At 38.2% G+C, this 19,122-nt stretch overlaps 1 protein-coding gene across 24 annotated transcripts in view; it reads left to right on the forward strand.

Moving 5' to 3' along the window:
• The window catches only part of NRCAM (neuronal cell adhesion molecule), a 166,733-nt gene that overhangs the window by 52,919 nt on the left and 94,692 nt on the right, over nt 1-19,122 (forward strand). For all 24 annotated transcript variants that reach the window (XM_064447646.1, XM_064447787.1, XM_009511443.2 and 21 more), the window contains exon 2: nt 2,108-2,201. The gene's annotated coding sequence lies outside the window, so the exon portion shown is untranslated. The remainder of the gene's footprint in view (nt 1-2,107; nt 2,202-19,122) is intronic.

Below are 19,122 nucleotides of genomic sequence, written 5' to 3' on the forward strand. Positions count from 1 at the left end.
GTTTTTAGTTCAGAGTGTCTGAAATAGCAAGTACTGTATTGCAGCCCATCAAAATTATGATTTTGCAGCCTAATACTGTAAGTCCACGGCTTGCACTCTGCAGTGTGGCATGGAGGCAGGTGGAGTGTGCAGCTGAGGATGCAGTGCCTTGCAGGAGAGAATTGCGGGACTGTCTAAAGCAGAGAATCAAAACTTATGCAGTCTTACCTGTACTGCCCTTTGGAAGGGTCCCTGGGGCTGGAGTGTTCCCTAAAGCGTGCTCTGGTTTTGTTTTGGAGACAGTCAGCTGGCAGACTGAGCCAGCCAGGAAGCAGCATGAATGGCAGGGTAGATGTAGCCATTAACTTTATATAATAGAATACGTGTGATCATCATTGTCATACTTGAATGTTTTGGTCAATTAGGAGTTGCATGCATGCAGCAGTTCTGAATCCAAGTTCTGTGTTGACTTTGGCTCATCAAGGTCTTGTTGGTTTGCAGGCAGCTGTTCCAGCTGAATATAGAGGCAGGGGGTAGGAAGGGATTTGAGTGCCTGAATAAAGATGAAGGCAATGAAGTGAATTACCGAAGTGAATTTCACCCCAATGAAATTACATATGCCAAAGTTACACTGATAATGAATGATTTCTAGTGCTTTATTATGTAAGAGCAACAAGTTGATTTGAAAGAGCATGATAAAGAACAACTTATGAGAAGTGCTGTTTGTGGCTGGGAGAAACAGCTACGAGGGAGTTCTGGTCAACAGTTAGGGTTTTGCCAATGGGCAGGCCAATTTAACAATAAAAAGGCTCTTAAAAGTATACTGAAAAAAATCATATGATTGTGTTATCAATTTGATGGGAAATTAAACTAATCTTACTGTATCACTGTAAATTCGATTTTGCAGTCTCACCTGTTTTATCTTACAAAACAGCGCTAATCTGCAGTTATGAGTAAACAATGAACTTTAATTACTTTCTTACAGATAAAATGTATATTTTTATGTACAGCATATAAAATAATGGGTGCTGCAGTGATGCTAATCTATTGCCATTAGCTTCACTTCATCGCTAGTTCACTGAAATAAGGACTACATGTAGTGGCAAGCATAGCTGAGCTTACAGATAAGCAGCATGTGCTGTAAAATTAAAAGACTATAAGGGGAATCCTCAGAAATTTTTTGAAGCTGACTTTCAAAATTCATGATCCTACTCGAAGCTTGCGTGCTTGGAAGTTCAATTCCACACGTGCATTGCCATGGAAAAATAAGCAACCTTCTTCTCAACAAAACCTCAAATCTGTTTGAAATAGGGGGTTGAAGTAACAAAGAAAAAGAAGAGATGAGCTAGGTGGATAATTCTTGTGAATAAATGAAGAAGGTAGCAGCTGAATTGAAAACAAAACCTCTCCTGCTGTCTCCTCTTTCTTTATATTGTCTTTCAATCTGGGGTGTTGGGTGGAGGGAGGTGGTTGTCCGTCCCATCCGTCAACTAGAATTTGGGATGCTCTCCTAGAAACTGGGAGATCAGCCAGTTTACAAATTGACTATAAGCCCGGAGCTCGCTCTCTCTGGGCAAGTGCTGTGACCAAATGCTTTCCTGCAGTAGAGGCTTGCTGTCAGCTGCTGTCGCCTCTTCCAGCAGATGTCTTTTTAGAAGCTTGGGCATCTATATCCCAAAGAGCACTTCTGTTTGATTCTGAGGAGATAGAGGTACCTGGTGGGCCTTAAGTTAGGTTACTGAACATTAGAAAGACATAATTAGGCTTTCTTATTGACTTGTTCAAGCTTTGCACAGCACTGACTGTTTTCCACTGATGATACAGCAAACCTGGATAACTATGTGGGTGGTCTGGTCTGATTTGATGTGTCCAGCTATGCTATTTTGGAGAGCTAAATGCAAAGCATGATTTTGAAACCTAGGGAGCTTCTTTTGTTCGTAATGCTTCTTATTTTTCCTTCAGACCAACATATATAAATTAATTCCTATTAAAATACCATTCCACTTGACTTATAGCTGCAGTGCTGAACCCAGTTACCAAGGACATATATGATGTATTTGTTGTAATTTAACAGTGAATGTAATTATTGGCCTCTATAAATATTTCAGGTTGTATATTATTTTTTTAGGCAAGGCAGTAACATAAAGACCTGTCATACGGGGATAAGAAAGAAGAAAAAGTAAAGAGATAGACCAGCTTGCTCTGAAGCTGTTTGTACAAAGGTAAGATATCTTAATTCCATCTAAATTTTAATTTTCCGTGCTAACGGGAAAAAAGAAAAGCTAAGTTTCTGTCTTTCTGTTCAGTTTCTATTAAGTACTGCCTGGGTAGTCATACAATGTGTTCTGTGTTTACCATGTTTGAGTTAACAGTTTGTGATGAATATAATTTTTAAGATGTCAGCTCAGCTTTTAACTGAAGGGCTCATATCAAATGTTAACCAGAAAAGCAGCTACAAGTATGTCATCTCTTTACATAATTGAAGGTAGATTTAATCATCTCTGCTCCTTACTGGAGACAACAGGTGTTGGGACAAGTCAACTAGTAAAAAAGTGAGTCTGGAGAAATAGACTTAGAAGGAACTGGAGATATTTTTGTACCAAAAACGTAGAAGTGTTTTTCTTCTAGCATAGATCACAGATCTGGTGATGTGGACATTCGAATTCTTCATTCTCATGGTTAGGTCTGAAAGTTAAAATGCCTGGTTTGGAAGTTTTGAAATAAGCTTTGATTTTTATTTCTTCAATCCTCCTCCAACCTCTCCCTGCTCTTGTATTTGAATTGCATAAATCTTTCAGCATTAGAAAAGAGATAGCCTTACTTGAAGTTGGTACTAGCTGTTGAATAGTCATCTGTGTTTTAATATCTGGGGGTTTTTTTGAATGAAAAATCTGATTTGGGGGTCTTGAATACAGTACTGTATACAGTCTACTAGAACAGACCTTTTCTATCTTTTCTAGTGCGTAGGCGTGGATAGCTGCACAGTGTTTTATTCCTTACTTATATGTTCAAGCAGACAGCATTTGAAAGCATCAATAATATGTTTAAAATGGAGAAGGGAGGAGCTGGGCACTGCGATGTTTTGACTTTTGAATTATGTACTGATGGTGTTACTAAAAGTAACATTTAGTGCATCCTCTCTCTGCAATTAAGTTTTTGGGTTTTTTTAACATCTTTCAGGGATCTCTTCTGAAACAGTTCTTGTGTTAGTCACTCAAGAGTTAAATGTAGCTTTGGATAAAGAGGCCTGTTACTGTAAGGTTTTTAAACTAGACTGCTCTGAAAAAAAGATAACCATTGAAGACTCTGAAAGGCTTTTTGGATGGTAACCAAGTTAAGGAAGCTCTGAAGTTCTTTGGCTTTGCTGCTGGCTGCTCTTGCTCACCAGGATCCTGGCACCCTACCCCTGTGCGCTCGTTGCCTCCATAGCTCCAGTTCTCCTGTCAGGGAATGCCGCCATACAATAGGTCCCCTGGGGCTACTTGGATGAGTGACAGCCAGCCAGCTCCAAAGTGACAAGTGTTTGAATGTCTAATTGGGTCAGAGCACAGGTGCCTGCTCCTCATGAATGAGATGTTCTGGCTTTTCTCTGTGATGTTCTCTTGCTTCCTCTCACTTTTTCTACAGTTGTAAAACAAAATTGTTAATACATCGATGTGAGGGAACAGGTATTATGAAAGGAGAAGGATGATTTCCCATTAGCCTGTTTCGGTTAAACTAGCTTTACCGCTTGAGTACTGACTGGAGGGGAGGCAAAGAAATCCATTAAAGTGACGGATGTTTGCTGATAGAAATGGACATTGTAATAGACAAAGTGATTTATTTGACTGGTGAAAACAAATACATTTTCTTAATCTCTGTGTTACGTAGTTCTCATACTGGTTAGACCTAGAGGCTTGGGCATCAGGAAATGTATGGGAGATAAAAGTAACTTGTTTTGTTGTAGCTGCACAGTGAGGCTTTTCCTAAGTCTAATAAGCAACTTGCCTTCATAGAATGCAGTCGGATACAGAAAATTGATGTGCAAGGGAACTGATTTATCTTACTGAAGGCTTGCTCTGTGCAGAGAAAACAACTGTCATTAAGTCCATAGACCATATTACTCAGATGTAGTTGATCGCCTCTTTTTTTCTTTCTCAAAACACTATAGAATACCTGTGGTGTGAAAGGGTTTCTGGAGATCTAGTCTAACGCTCCCCCTGCTCAAAGCAGGGTCGCCTAGAGCAGCTTGCTGATTGGACAGCTGTTTCAGGTGCTTGACCACCCTTATGGCAGAAAAGTGCTTTCTTTTGTTCAGATGGAATTTCATCTGCGGTAATTTGTGCCCATTGCCTCTTGCCCCGTTGCAGGGCACCACCAAGTGTTGTTTACCCCTGCCCCCCTCAGGTATTTATAGACAACGATAAGGTCTTCCTGAGCCTTCTCTTCTCCAGGCTAGAGTCCCAGCTCTTTCAGTCTCACCATGTATGTCAGATGTTCCAATCTCTTAACCATCTTTGCAGTTCTTGACTGGACTCACTCTAGGATGCTTATGTTTTGCTTGTACTGGGGAGCCCATGAGTGGACACAGCACTCCAGATGTGTCTCACCAGTGCTGAGTAGAGGAGAAGGATCATCTTGCTTGACCTGCTGGCAACATAGTTCGTAATGCCGCCCAAGATGCTATTGGCCTTCCTTGCTGCAAGGCTCATGGCCTACCTGGGAGTCCACCAGGACCCTTATGTGCTTCTCTGCAGAGCTGCTTCCCAGCTGGTCATCCCCCATCCTGTACTGGTGCCTGGGGTTATTCTTCCCTAGGTGCAGGACTTTGTGTTTCCTTTTGTTGAACTTTGTGAGATTCCTGTTGGCTTATTACTCAGCTTTTCAAAGTCCCTCTGAATGCCAGTGCAACCAGCTGGTGTATCAGCCACTCCTCCCAGTTTGTGTCATCAGCAAACTTGCTGAGGATGCACTCTGTCCCATCATCCAGGTCATTAATGAAGTGGTTAAACAGTACCAGCCCCAGTATTGATCCCTGGGGTACACCAGCAGTGACTTTTCTCTAGCTTGTCTTCATGTTGATCACTACCCTTTGAGCCCAGCAGTTCAGCCAGATTTCAGCCCATCTCACTGTCCATTGGTCTAGTCTGTACTTCATCAGTTTGTCTATGGGGATTTTATGGGAGACAGTTGTCAAATGCCTTGCAAAAGTCAGGATAAACAACATCTGCTGCCATTAGCTGGTCTGTGTGTCTCAGTCCCAGCTGATGCTGCTGGCAGGGTTGCTCCATGAAATCACTGTCTCCCCAGTTCAAGGTTTGTTTAAAACAATATTGTCAGTTTTGCTTTGGCCAACTTGCATGTGTGTTGCTAAAATAATGCTTTTTTTTTTTAATGGTGTATATTTAAAAGTGTGAAGGGTTGCCATTTAAACATCGTCAAGTTTGAAAGTATTCTAAGTGGTGTGAAGTCAGTGACATAGCTATTGTCAACATTGTTTATGTAGCAACTGTTCATGTTCCTATCTTGCTGTCCTTACTAATAGAAAGACCTGCTGACAAAGGCAAAAAATAAAGACAAAAAAAGGTTTGACACAGTGTCTGACAGCTGTTTGCGATAAGATAAACAGACTGAAGAAAGGAAAGTTTTAATTGGTGGGAATCAGAGGAATTTATTATAATAAGAAGAATACCAGAAGTACAGTTTTCAAATTTACATTATTACTTGTAAAACTTGTATTGTGAAAAATGTCCTCATTCTAACAGGACTGGCATGTCATTTAATTAAATTTAGGAAACTTGGTAGGAAAAATCATCTGGAAAAGAGAAGCATATTTCAGTAATATATAGTTTCTTAACATCAGCAAAGACAATGAAAAGGGTTACTTATTCAGGAAGGTAAATGCAAGTATTTTTAAGTGACAGAAATTCCCTCTAGAAATTGTAGACTTTTTAATGGGTTGGAAAATGGAAGGCTGTAGGAAGGGAACACTGCTAATTTCTTTTGTGGAAAAGCATGAATTTATTTGTTAGCAATACCTCCCAAAGCTTTTATTTAGTGATAATAAACGGATGTGTTTCCTAAATTCATTTACAGCTAAACAGAGTTTTAAACAGCAGTAGTTTTAACTTATTTAGGGATCACAGCCGCTCTAGTTCTACTAAAGCCTGCCCAAATGTAGTAAGTGTATGGTTTCTAGGATAATTGTAGTGTTCATATAAAACGTTTGGTTTTGCCCAGCTTTTTTTTTCCTCATATATAAACTGGTTAAATTCTTCAGATGTTCCTTTTTTAGCTCTTTTGCAACATTTTTTTCCATATGCTAAAAAAGGACAGCATGTAAGAAAAATACATAATCATCAGTTACTGATGCATAGAGTCTTTTCACAAGAACTTTTGATGATGACTTAAGAGTGTCACTTTTATGCTACATGGATTATTGCAAATTTGAGTCGATTCCTGCAGGAATCATGAAAACAACCACAGATGCAGTAAATAAATATTTTAGAAGGGAGGGGTTTAAAGAAAAAAAAGGAAAGGAAACATTAAACCACTTTTTGTTCTAATTTTTTCTGTGTCTTTGAAAGCTTTCTGAGCTTTCAACTTCCTGCGAGAGAGGCAATGGTGAAAGATCTTGAATATATTTGAGTGCCATATTTTCTGCTGCTGCATATGTGCTCACTAATATCCCACTGACTGTGAAACACAGAAGGCAGCAACCACAAATATTAAGACATGGATTTATTCTACCTCATTTTAGGTGCTTGGATACCTCAGTTAAATTAACAGCATGGTGGTTTAATCAATGGGAATTGATCCAATCAAAGAGAAACACATTTTTGAGAGGCAGTTTTAATTCTCATTTTATTTACCTTATCTGCCTACCTGTATGTCCACTCAAATGTGTGCAAAGCACAAAAAAGAGTTGGTGTGTAAGTGCTAACAAGGAGCAGGGAAGGTGGTAGTGAGTAGAAATAAGGGGGAAGAGGACGTCATTGAGCTGCTGCACAACGTTTGGTTGTGGAATGTCAACCTGTGACTTCCCCTGCTTCTGTCAGCTGTTTTTTAGGTTGGTGTGTGTCGTGTTTCCGCCTCCCCGCCCCCCCAATTCTCGTAATAAAGTTAGAATTATTCCACCTTTGAAAATGTTGTTGCGCCCATCTTGCTATTTTTGTGCATTTTAAAATATACTGTTGCTAGTATAAAGTGGACAGCTGTAGGAGAAATATTTTGTTACTGTTTCTTCTTGATATTGAAACTATTGAGAAAAGCTAAAACTCTCAGTAAAGGTATTAGAAAAATCAAGTTAACATCCTTGCCATTACCATACAGGATTCTTTTAACAGAATAAGGTCTTTATATGCACCATTAAAATAGCTTTTCAGTTATTTCCAAATGTTTTGAATCTTGTAACAAAATACATGGTTACAGGATCACAGAAGGGTTAACGTTGGAAGGGACCTCTGGAGGTCATCTGGTCCAACTCCCCTGCTGAGGCATGACCACCTAGAGCCGGTTGCCCAGGACCGTGTCCACATGGTTTTGAATATCTCCAAGGATGGAAACTTGTGACTGCTGCCTCTTGACTTTTTGTAGTGCATCTTGAAGTCTGGCTGTGTGTTTTGTGCAACCCCTCTTCCACTGTGACTTTAGGAATTGGTATTGGGAATGTACAAAAGCCTTAGCACCACCCTGACTCAATATTTTATAAATTATTGAGACTTTTAAAGTCTAAAGTCTAATCTTACTAAATATTTGATGGAGCATGTTAACATGAGAAATAGCCAAACAAACATAGTACTGAAAAAGACTGCAGCATTGTACCAAGACCGTTTGTGACGAAATCCCAGAATACATCTTTTCCCTGGGTCTGTCATGTGGAAGGCTTGGAATTGCTGAATTTTTTATAGAATGGTTTGCCAGCATGTAAGGTCATGCTTATGTTTTAATAGTGTGTAGTAATAAACAATGAAGCTGAAACAAAGGACATAATCAAGATTTCAGAAAAACTTGTGATACCGTATGACGCAAAAGATGAGCTTACAAAATCAGTTAAGAAAAGACCACTGGAATAGATTACAGCAGTATATAAAGGACAAAGGATAATAGTTCAACGTGGAGAGGAGGTAAACTGTTTTTAAATCACTATTATTACTGTATATAATAATAGAAGAAAAGTAGATGCAGTCTCTTGGCTTTAATATAAATTTATAGAAGAGTTAGTAAATATAATGAACAGACATAATATTACTGGTGATCTAGACAGATTTACGCATCAATAAAATGTAATAGATGTAATAAAGGCAGCAAACGTGGTGCATTTTAATATCTGGAGGGCTTCAGCCTTTGAAGGCCAATGTCCTTTTGCAGAGGAGTATAGATAACCCTTATCTATCTGAATATTTTTCTAGTGTTTTGCAACAGGATTGTATTATGTCTAAATGCATATAAATGCCTAAGTGACTGATACAGTGTAACATTTCATTTTAATTTTCTACTATTTATTTCAAGGAAGTCATATTCTGAAAGCTTTAAGACTGCAGGGTCATTTTTACATTATTGATGTTTCAGAGACAAACGTAGCTCAAAGATGTTCATGTTATCAGTTTTACCTCTTCATGTACTACCAATTTGTATCTGGAATGTATGGATTTATTTCTGAGAAGCTGGGGAAGTAATGGGCTAACAAATCTAGATATGTGCTTAAGAGAGAAAGGATAAAGGCAAGTAGTGGGTTGTAACTAACTTCCCCCTTCTGTCTTTCTCCCCAGAAATACCTATGTCAGTTAGTTCCCCTGCATCAGAAGCATATGGTAACACCAGGGAAAGGCACAGAATGGGTAGGTCATTTACTGCTGAAAATAATACTAATTGCTCCATTGAATGGGCTTTAATCATTACTTTGCTGCAGTCTTCAAATCCTGAACTATTTTTTTGTTGTGCTATCAGTCTATTCACCAGGGTCTGAATCGCTTATGTTTTCTGAGCCTCAGTTGCTCCTGAGGTTGCCTCAGTTGCTCCTATCTCCTAACTGCAGATAATCTGCTGAAACTTGTTAAGAGTAACAAGGTGGAAGCTGTATTAATTTCTCATGCCCTGCACGGCTTCCACCATGATGTACATCACCCAGAATTAACTCCTCTCCTACCCCTGTTGTCTTCAGAGGAAGATGAGGTTGGTGCCTTATCTCAGGACAGTTGTCCATTTGGCTCTTTTCTTCAGTAAGGAATCTGGCCTGTTTACAATTAAGAGGCTCAGTAGGATCAGACGAGAAGCAGCTTTATCTTTTGCTCCTTTTTTGATCAAAGGGAGCGCCCCTGGTGTACACTAACTCCTCCTGCATCACATGTGCCTCTACAATAGGTCAGATCAAACTTTAACATAACAATGTAGCTTCATTAGGGTTCTTGTAACTTACTCTACTTTCTGAAATATGATTTGCAAAACAGAATGAGTATCTGTGTTGCTGGGACTTAATTTCTGTCTGTGGGTGGAAGGCGGGACAGATAACTAATGTTCAGCTTTTTGCTGCAGTGAGGTAGGGGAGCTGTTCAGACATTGTTTTGTACTTCTGTCTCCTGTGGCCAGTAATCCTGAGCCTTTTCTTGGTCTCTTCTTCAGTAGAAAGCTGGTTTTTCTATTTCCAGATTTTTATATAATTTTTTTACTAGCAAGGGTTCCTTTCTCTCTTGCCTTGTACAGTCTGTCAAGTATCTGCATTCTTTGCAGTAATTTCCTTTCCCTCATTTGAAGCCTGGCTCAAGATATTCTTGGGGCTTTTTATCTCTTGCTACCCCATGGTGCTGTATACGATAATGCAAGAATCTAAGGATATATAGGGAAGGGAACTACTCAGAGGTGCTTATCAAATGAAGATTAAGATTAAAAATAAGTCTAGCAGAAGACTGCTTTCCATTCAAGACAAATCTAACACAGCGATTCTTCTTAATGAACCTTCTGCCTGCAAGGGAGGGATAGATGCCAAAGGTTTTTCCAGCAAGAAAAGTTTCAGTTTATTAAATCTCTTTGCTGTGAACAGCACACATTTCACTGTGTGTGTGTGAGAAAGAGAGAGATGTAATCTTGAAACCACAAGATTTCTGTGAATATAAGATAGTTTCTCTCTTCTCGGTACCAGGGGAGGATTGAAAACATAATCAGTAATGGATCAGAGGACCTCCGTGACTTCTATGTTCTTTCTCTGTCTCTGTTGCTGTCTCTTTTCCTTCCTGACTGTCTTTACCAGACATAAGAGGTGCTTCTTGCTTTTGTAGGTCTACAAAGTGTCCTTTGGGTCAACGCATGCTGTACATGTTTGGTAATTCTCAGCGGATATCAGCCTGTCCTGTTCCTAAAATGAGCCCATCTCTGATCCATTTCTTAATTCTATACTTCCAAATCTCTTTCATTTCACATCATCAGACATGATCAGAACCTTACCAAAGCTTCCACCCTCTCACCCCTAATATTTTGTATCTGTATTACTCAAGAGTTTCTTTCAGGCTGGTTCAACAGGACACAAGAGAGCTCTCCAACTTTGTATGCAATACTGTGACTCTGGCATTGAGGTATTCATGGTGTCCAGAAAATACCTGGCTAGTGCCTTAAAAAAAAAAAGTACATGCTATGTTAGAAAATTGAGAGGTACAGAGATAAATTTAAAGACAGGAAAGGCCAATTATGGTAATGAAGGAAGGGGCTATATTCTTCTGCACAAAGAATGTTGGGTGGGTTTGTTTGTTTGTTTTTAGTAGAGATATTAACTGAGGTTAAAATACAGAAACCAGATAAGAAAACTGATTCTTTAAACTAACACATCCTGGAAGGTAATGAAAAACCATGACTTCCAAACTTAAGTTGTATTGCTTAGTTTTACTCTCAGAAACCCAAGCAGACACTGTACAGAACCCCAGGATTAAAAGTGGATTAAATGGCCCTAATGAGCCATCAGGTTGTGTAACTATTACATTAGTTCCGGGTGGAAGACTAGGAGACTAGGTGAGAATCTGGTAACAATTTGAATATTAATATCAAAGTTAAAGTACAGTTAAATCCAAATTGTTTTTTAATGCAGCTTTTAATAGTGTCATAACTTTTAAGGTAAGTGATGCTGTTTTTCAGGCTATGACTGAAGAGACCCCTTCTTGATCTCTGTTCTCTCTCTTTTTCCTGCAAGTATACATATATTTTAGTATTTTAAAAAATGACAGAGAATTCAAATACAAAGATCTGGGGAAGACAGAGGTAAACAGATTGAAGCTTCCAAAATATTTTTGATTTCCGTTGTTTCTTCTAAATAATGTACGCTCTTTACAAATCTTTTAATGTCTATGCTCATCTGCTGCTCTTTTTTTTTCCTGTTCTTTTCTAGCTGCTGTGCTGCTAGACATGCTCAAGTAGATGGAAAGGTTATAAAGCACTGAATGGGAGAATCTTCTCAGTGAAGCGGGAAAAGCAGTAGAAAATAAATTGTATGAAGATCCTGAAATAAAATACAAGAAATAATAGTTGAGCTATTGAAGTAATATCTTTTCTATGGATTTGCATGCAAAAAGCTTATCTTTAATTAAAAATGAAATAATGCAGTTAAGGTTAGCCCTTCACGATAATGTGTTCCAACACCCTTAACAGGCCTGAGAATCTAGTGTTTACAAATCTTGATTTTTCTGAACTGACAATTTAAAAAATATTCACTATTCACAATAAAATGTGTGATGCTTGATTAACAGCCTGTATTTAAGCATAAACATTTTTAAAAATTTGTTTCCACACAACAAAAAATAAATAGATTATTCTTACCAACCTAGGCTTTACTGCAATTCAGTGTTACCTCAGTTTGTTTTCCTGACAGTTAACAGATTTTCCAGAACTCTGTGAGGTATATTGTTTCCAGTATTGTAAAATTATGTCAGCACTTTCAGTATTTTTACTAGTTATTTAGCATTTTCTTTTGAAGAAGTTACTCTATTTTAATCTTTGTATTTCCTGACTTGCAAGAATTTTGAGTCTTTGCTTTATTTTAGGAAATTAATTATTTTGAGAAGGTTTGAAATTGAGAATCTAAAATTGTTTCAGTTTCTAAAATTAGTAACTTAAGGTTCCCCTCCACTGTATTTCTTACATTGTGTAATCATTTGAACCTTGTCAATTTGGAGGACCTGCCGAGAATAGAACAACTGTGTAAGAGACTCTAAATAACAGTAGAAGTTTAAATTGTCTAAGAAACTCATTTTCAAATATGAAACACTTTCAAGTTCGAGTTGTAGTGCTTGTGTAGCTAGATCCACTAATTATCTGAATAAATATCCCAGTTGTCAAAAGTGTTGCTCCAGCATAACTTCAGCTTGTGTTTGGTGAGAACTCCTGCCTTCTGTATTTGTGGCTGTATTTATCTCAGTGAACTTCGTCCAGTCAAAAATTGATTTTTATGGCTGGAGGCTTGTAGAGCAACTCTGCCCTCCATCTGGCTGTGGGAAGATGAATTATTACAGGCTGTTCCCTCTGGAGTCTCTCAGGGCTGGTCTACGGCTTGAAAGTTTTGTTGGCAATTTACTGGGCAATTAAATTCTCAGGAAGTACTTCAAAGGAAAATGGATGTTTTTTCTCTGGCTGGAAAACATCCATTCCTGCCAGCCAGAGAAGAACGTTGCAAGGAAGATTTAAACCCTGTAGGTATTTTTTAAATAACCTACCACTGACTGTCATACCTTTCTACTAGTTTAAGTTTGTTGAGACAAGTTTCTCCAGTCCTCTATGTGAAATGGTAGCTCTTAGGCCTCACAGGCTTTGAAGGTATCACAGCTCCTTCACATCTAGAACAAGCAGACTGCGGACGGACAGTGTGCTTCCACCGTCAACTTCTTTCATAGCAGTTCTAAAATTCATGAGGTTGAGCCGTATCTTGAATGGTGATATAGGATAACATACCATAACCGTTCTTTGAAACTAGTCCTGTATTTATAGGATAGCATTAGTTGCCTTGGACTGTTTGCAGAGCCCTGGAGAATCAGACAACTTCAGTTCATGCAAAGTAAATGGATTAAGTTTTCTATCAGTGTATTTTAACATTTTTCCACTTTACTTTTCCATATCTCATTGATTCAGCTAACACAGTATTTGCTGTTGAAAAAGTAAAGACAGTATTTTGATCCTTTGGGACTTTGGGATATTTACCAGGGTAATGAGATGGTTGAGGAATGTGGAAAAGTGTAAGCATTTTAGATGCAGCACTTTGGGTCTTCGGTTAGTGAAATGTTGATGAATTCAAGTAGTTGATACAAAACACCGGAAAGACACAAAATATTCTTGCATCCTGCAGATGTTAAAAGTGGTTGTGAGCTTTAATGGGAACCATAAAAGAGTTACTTTTCTACGTTAGCAATTGAACCTGTGAAAAACAATTGTGATTCCCAGTGTTTTCACATGTATGCTGCTATCAGGTTTTAACTTTATAAGTAAGCTTTTTAAGCTGAAGCTTTTGTAAAATCAGTTTGCTCACTACAGAAGCATGCTTTGTTTAGTCAGTTGAAAATTACCACAAGTTTAGAAAAGCTGATGGGGCATTTTGTTTGACTCTTTTTTTTTTTTTGGCACTGACGCAGAAAAGTGATTAGTAAATTACACTTAAATTATAAGAAAACTGGATCCACACCTGTTCTTTTTAAAACTGAAGTAGTCCTTTCAAGGTGTTTGCTTGTTCACTCGTGTCCCAAAAGTAAGTTACGAGAAGGATTTTTGAGAGCTTGATTGTTCATGCTGCTGTCGCAAAAATCATGCGGGTAGCCTGTGTGAAGCTGCAGGAGTACTGATAAGTAGGAAGTAAAACTGGGTTTTACTGAGTGGGTTTACTGAGTGTTTGACCCATATATTCTATTGCAACAATCATATTAAAGGCTTACCATAAACAAATGGTTTATTATAGTGACTGAAACATCACATCCTTCTGTTTTCCCAGCATTACTGCAACACTTAGATAATGCATTTTGAAACGGAAATGAGATCCATTTACTAATTTAAAGCCATGTCTTTGGAGGAGCTGTGAGGAATAGTGAAGTTGGAGAGGATTTAAGTAATTGCATTTTGATATGAAGAGCTTTACTTTAGTGCTTAAAAGGGGAAGAGCCACAAAAAAGACGAATGTTTGTTGTGCCATATCAAACTGAACAAAGATATTTTTTATTGGTGTTACTGTTGTTTTAACTTAAAGGTCCAAGGAGGATGCTTAGTCTTATACTTCTCACAAACACACTGTAGCAGGGTCTACTCTTTACCAAGTGGGACTGAGCACTCTGAAGGATCAGAAGTAGCTTCCACAAAACAGGAAATAGTGTATCACAACACTGGGTTCCTGTTGAGGGCAGCCCTACACAAGAAGATACCTAGATCGTGGCAGATAGTGTACTGCTATTACTTCTTTGCTGTATATACTCCATAGAAGCAATTACTTATGTCTTCTTGACTGCACAATGGCTCAACTTCAGGAGAAATACAAACTCCTGAGAGGCTCATGATTACGGCCTTTTGCTAGTTTAGACCTGAACTGGAAAAAGCCTAGCATGTAAGTTTCCTCCTACTCCATAGTTACATTACCACGCTACTGTGCAAAGCATTGCTGCATCCTTCTTCTGTACTTGACGTCATGGTATGGTCTCATGACTGCACAACAGGTTTCAGCTCTGATTCTGGTTCCATGCTGATATAACAGTACTTTGAACTCTCAGGAGAAAGACAGAATTTAAAATTTGTGTTGTTTCTGTTGGCTGTGGTAGACACTTCCTCACTGAGATTGCTAGTTGTCTTGAATACTATGTACAACCATCTGTCTTTTTTCTGTTCAATGTATTAGGGAACATAGATGACAAAATCAGCGATGTGAATTCTTCTCTGGAGTTATGTGCTTATGTCCTTATGGTGTTCAGTGCTGAGAGGCCTGTGTCATTTCTGATTTTGGTCCAAGGTGTTCAAGTAGGATCTTGTGGCTTGTGTGTACAGCATTTTATATTTTTAGATTTTTCATTGTCAAGCTGTTGAATATTTCCGAGTTGCATAGTGTCCAGTGGTGAATGATCTAACCAGTCAAGAACACGGTTTTCTTCGCTGGAAAAACAAATACTACAAAATGCTGAGTTGCAGATTGTAACAGCAAACGTTCCTGCACCTGTGATTCTTCTTGCAGCTGCAGCTCCTATTCTTACAAAGCTTCAACTCTCCTCCTACACATGTAGTTCAGTGGAGGTCTCTGCTTAGGCTCTAGATCTTGCCTTCAGGGCTGCAGGGAACCTTCAAGAAGAGATGTTGCGCAGAGAAGTGAGCATATGAGAGAACGGTTACAGAGAACACAGGCTTAGGACACAAACAGACTGTAAAGGCAATAAGTAGTATGTGCATTTGTACCTTGACAGATGTCAGCACTTATCTGTTATGCATGCAGTTACCTTCCTTGTCTGTTTAGTACAATAACTGCCTGTGACATGTTGTGTCTGACAGTAGCTTCTGTGTGGAGCCGGCGAGATGTGGTTTGCACAGCACCTTTGCTCCCAGGCACTCTGTTGCACCCTGCTCTCTTCTCACAGACCTCAGCAAAGCAGATTACTTGACCTCTACTCCTCTCCTGAATTCAAAGCACAGTAGTTCAGTGTAACCTTCACTTCATTTCCAGGAGGCACCACTTTGTACCAGGGTCTGTAGCTCCCTTGGTACTTGTACTCAGCCAGATAATAACCTTATTTGATTTGAGGAACATGTTTGAATGCAATTGTGTCTAATTCCTATTGACATTACTAAATTAGGATATAATTCGTTATCATTGGGTGTCTGTGATGACATTCATAGTGGTATATGAAAACTGATTGAATTAGGTTCAGATTATTTAATTTACTCTTCTAGTTGATTTTTGTCAAGCTCTTTCCATCTCTACTAGTCCACATAGGTAGGAGGATCCATTCAAAGATGTCTATGCTTTTTTCAACGTTATTAATTTGAAATGACAGTGGCCATGACAGGATATAAAAACTTTCTGTGACACAGTATGTGACATTACATACAGTAAATACTCTTGGCCCTTATTTGGACATTACCACTAAGCAGCAGTTACGAAGCCATTGCTTTTTATGGTACCATAACTCTTCACCATTCATTCACAATAGAAAATGGCAGAAGGAGCACACCATCATGTGTCAATGTCATTTGCTTTCTAACATGGTGACTTCTCAACGTGGCGTGTAGGCAGATGGGTGTTCTTCAAACAGCTGAACCAGCAAAAGATCTCACAGCCTGTCAGCCTGCCTGACTTTCTCCCTGCTAATGAGTATTGCCTTCCTATGAAACCCAGCTAAATCACTCATTTGATGTTTTTGCTGTTTAAAGTTTCTTAATTCCTGTGTTAATTGAGCCAGCAGGAAGAGGACATTTGTCCATAACCTTACAGAACCTGTAGTATGCTAGGGATGAAATTAAATTGACCACAGGCCTATAGTGTAGATATATACTCTGTGTGTGTATATATATATAGTATATAGGGCAGAAGCCAGTATAAGTTGATGCAGAGTTAAGCTTAGTGGCTCTGGTTTTGTCAGGTGGATCTATGGAACCTAGTCTAGCATGTATAAGTCTTAGGATAGACAACTAAAACTTTTGGCCCTAAACTTCCTAGGCAGAGGCAGGAAGAATAACCTCAGTTTTGAATGGAGCTGAGTTAAATCTCACTGACCCTACAGTGTGATCAGAAAAGTACTAGATTGGGCTGTGTGAGTGCTGTCATCAGAGGGGGGGAAATGCTTACAATATCACTTTGCATTCAGTTGGGATTGGTATTAGAATAGTAAAATGTAGCAGGTGATTTCAGGCTTCTAATTAAACACCAGGGATTGCATTCCCTCTGTTGCAAAAGGTGAAATCTAAAACTTGTGCTATGAAATTTTCCACTTATGCCTTTTTGCAACCCTTGTAAGTCCTTTGTGAAATGAAGAAACTATTATATTTGGAAAAGCATCTATGGAGCATCAATATTTTCAAGCTTTTTATTAAATGATTAATCTGTATAGGATTTGTGGAATCCAAAGCAGAAACATCGTTAAATAACGTATGCTGAAGAATACGTAATCTCATATTTATTCCACAGAGGCTTTGGGGTTTTTTGGGGGATTCATGAACTCTCATGGGTCTTCCAAAAATTAGCAGATGTGAGTACTATAATGGCTCAATAATGTCATCTGTCTGGCATCAGGAGCCCTCTTTTGCAGTAGCTAAGTGTCTTTTGATATGTGACGTGGTCCGGTAATGTTGTAAAGCTCTCTGGCTTCACTAAACAGTAAATGACTGAGTATCAGCAGTTTGTAAAGCCTTTTAATACTGCTGAAAGAACGGATAATGATAGTGTACAGTGCTAGAACAAAACAACAAAGACTGGATGTACAAATGTTGATGGCCACTTAGTTTATAAAATAATTACAGTTCATGTGGTTTTGGCTTTTACAACTTCAGAGTATAAATCCTTTTTGTTGAATTTCTATAAAGTGTTATTCAGGAAACGCATTTCTGCAAGAAAATTGTCAAATGTTTAGCCACAGAAAGCAAAAACATTTCTTTGAAACCTGTCATCCAGTCATCTGTCAGTATATTCATGAGCTTTTGAAATGCCACCAAAGCCACCATGAATTAAAAAGGAAAAAGTTGTTTTGAAATAAAATAAATCCTTGTGTTAACCTTTGTACTATAGTTTTGTAAGTAAATTACTGACCTAATCTAGTGGTAAAATGACAGAAGTCGTCAAATATTCTGCCTGGCAAATACAATAAAAACTGAATCTGTGTATTATTCACAAAATACTTTTACCCCTGCCTTGTTTTGTAGTTCCTTTTAAAGCAAGTCATGACAGCCTGGAAAAAGGATGGACAGGCTCTCTGGGAACAGCAGAAAGTCCCTTTTTATGTCTGCCTACTGTAGCACTCAGTCTCAGTCAAGTGGCAAAAGAAAAGCCTCTACCCACTGTCACTACCAGAGGAGTGCATTCACCTCTGTTCAAAAAGTATACTTCCTTTCATCAAGAAAAGTTAATGTGTTTTTCATTGGATTTTGTATTCAGAAAATTGTATGTAAATTAATCATGAATTTTTGAGTAGAGCATCTTTAAAACTACAATTAGTTTAGTAGAAAAGTGTTTGTTGTGACAAAGCTAACAGAGCTAAATGCCTTTCCACTCAAAAACATCTTTCTGCTCAGAAAACCCTAAACAAATAAAGGATTCCTCCAGATTTGAAAAAAAGGATAGTTAGCACATGTGTGCTCACTCACACAGGAACGAATGAAATCCATTGAAGAGTGTCATGTTAGACTGTCGTAGATGAATGAAATGCATTTTTAAAACCTCCTTTTTGGAATAACTCCCACACCAAGATGCCTCTTGGCCAGCATTCATGTCACAAGCACCATTTCTCTTATTTCACTATATTTACAGTACTTTGAGATCTTTTTTTTCCCTTTCTAAAAGTATGCCAACAGTTGAAATGAAATTAGTAGCCAGAATCTCAAATCTTTATTCCCCTATGAGTTTTTCTTTAACATGGTACATGGTTTAACTGATTATTTAGCAAAAATATATTTAAAATTCTGATATAGCTCAAGAGTTTTGATGGAGAGTCTTGGGTTAATTCTCCCTCTGTCACATTCCAGAGTATTATATTAACCTAACCGATGTTCTGTCAAGTACCTGTCTCTACATCCATTTTCCGTAAATACCTTAAATGTGACTTTTCAGTTTCCTTTTTCATAGCTGCTTTGACTTTTGGATAACTTAATGATTTCTGTATCATTTGCAAACTGCTGTGGGAACAGAAAAGCTGTTGTGGCAGATGTATTTGAGATCCAAGTGAGCACAGGAGCTGTACAGTCAGGGTGCTTTTTTTTTTAAAGGAAGAGCACTCATCAAAGTAACAGGTTCTGAGTAAGTTGAGAAATACAGTTCTAATTTGTCACAGGACAGACTATTGTTTTCATACGTGTATGTATATACACTCATATATTGCTAACTCTACATAATTTAAGTCATTGTATGACTTATGTATACAACTAATTTTCCTATCTTTAGAAATAAAAGACTTCAAATACAGAATTTACACTATTTGTAAAATGCATCTGGGTAAATATGTATATGAAGGTATATATGGT

The sequence above is a fragment of the Phalacrocorax carbo genome, chromosome 1, assembly GCF_963921805.1.
Source record: "Phalacrocorax carbo chromosome 1, bPhaCar2.1, whole genome shotgun sequence".
Taxonomy (NCBI): domain Eukaryota; kingdom Metazoa; phylum Chordata; class Aves; order Suliformes; family Phalacrocoracidae; genus Phalacrocorax; species Phalacrocorax carbo.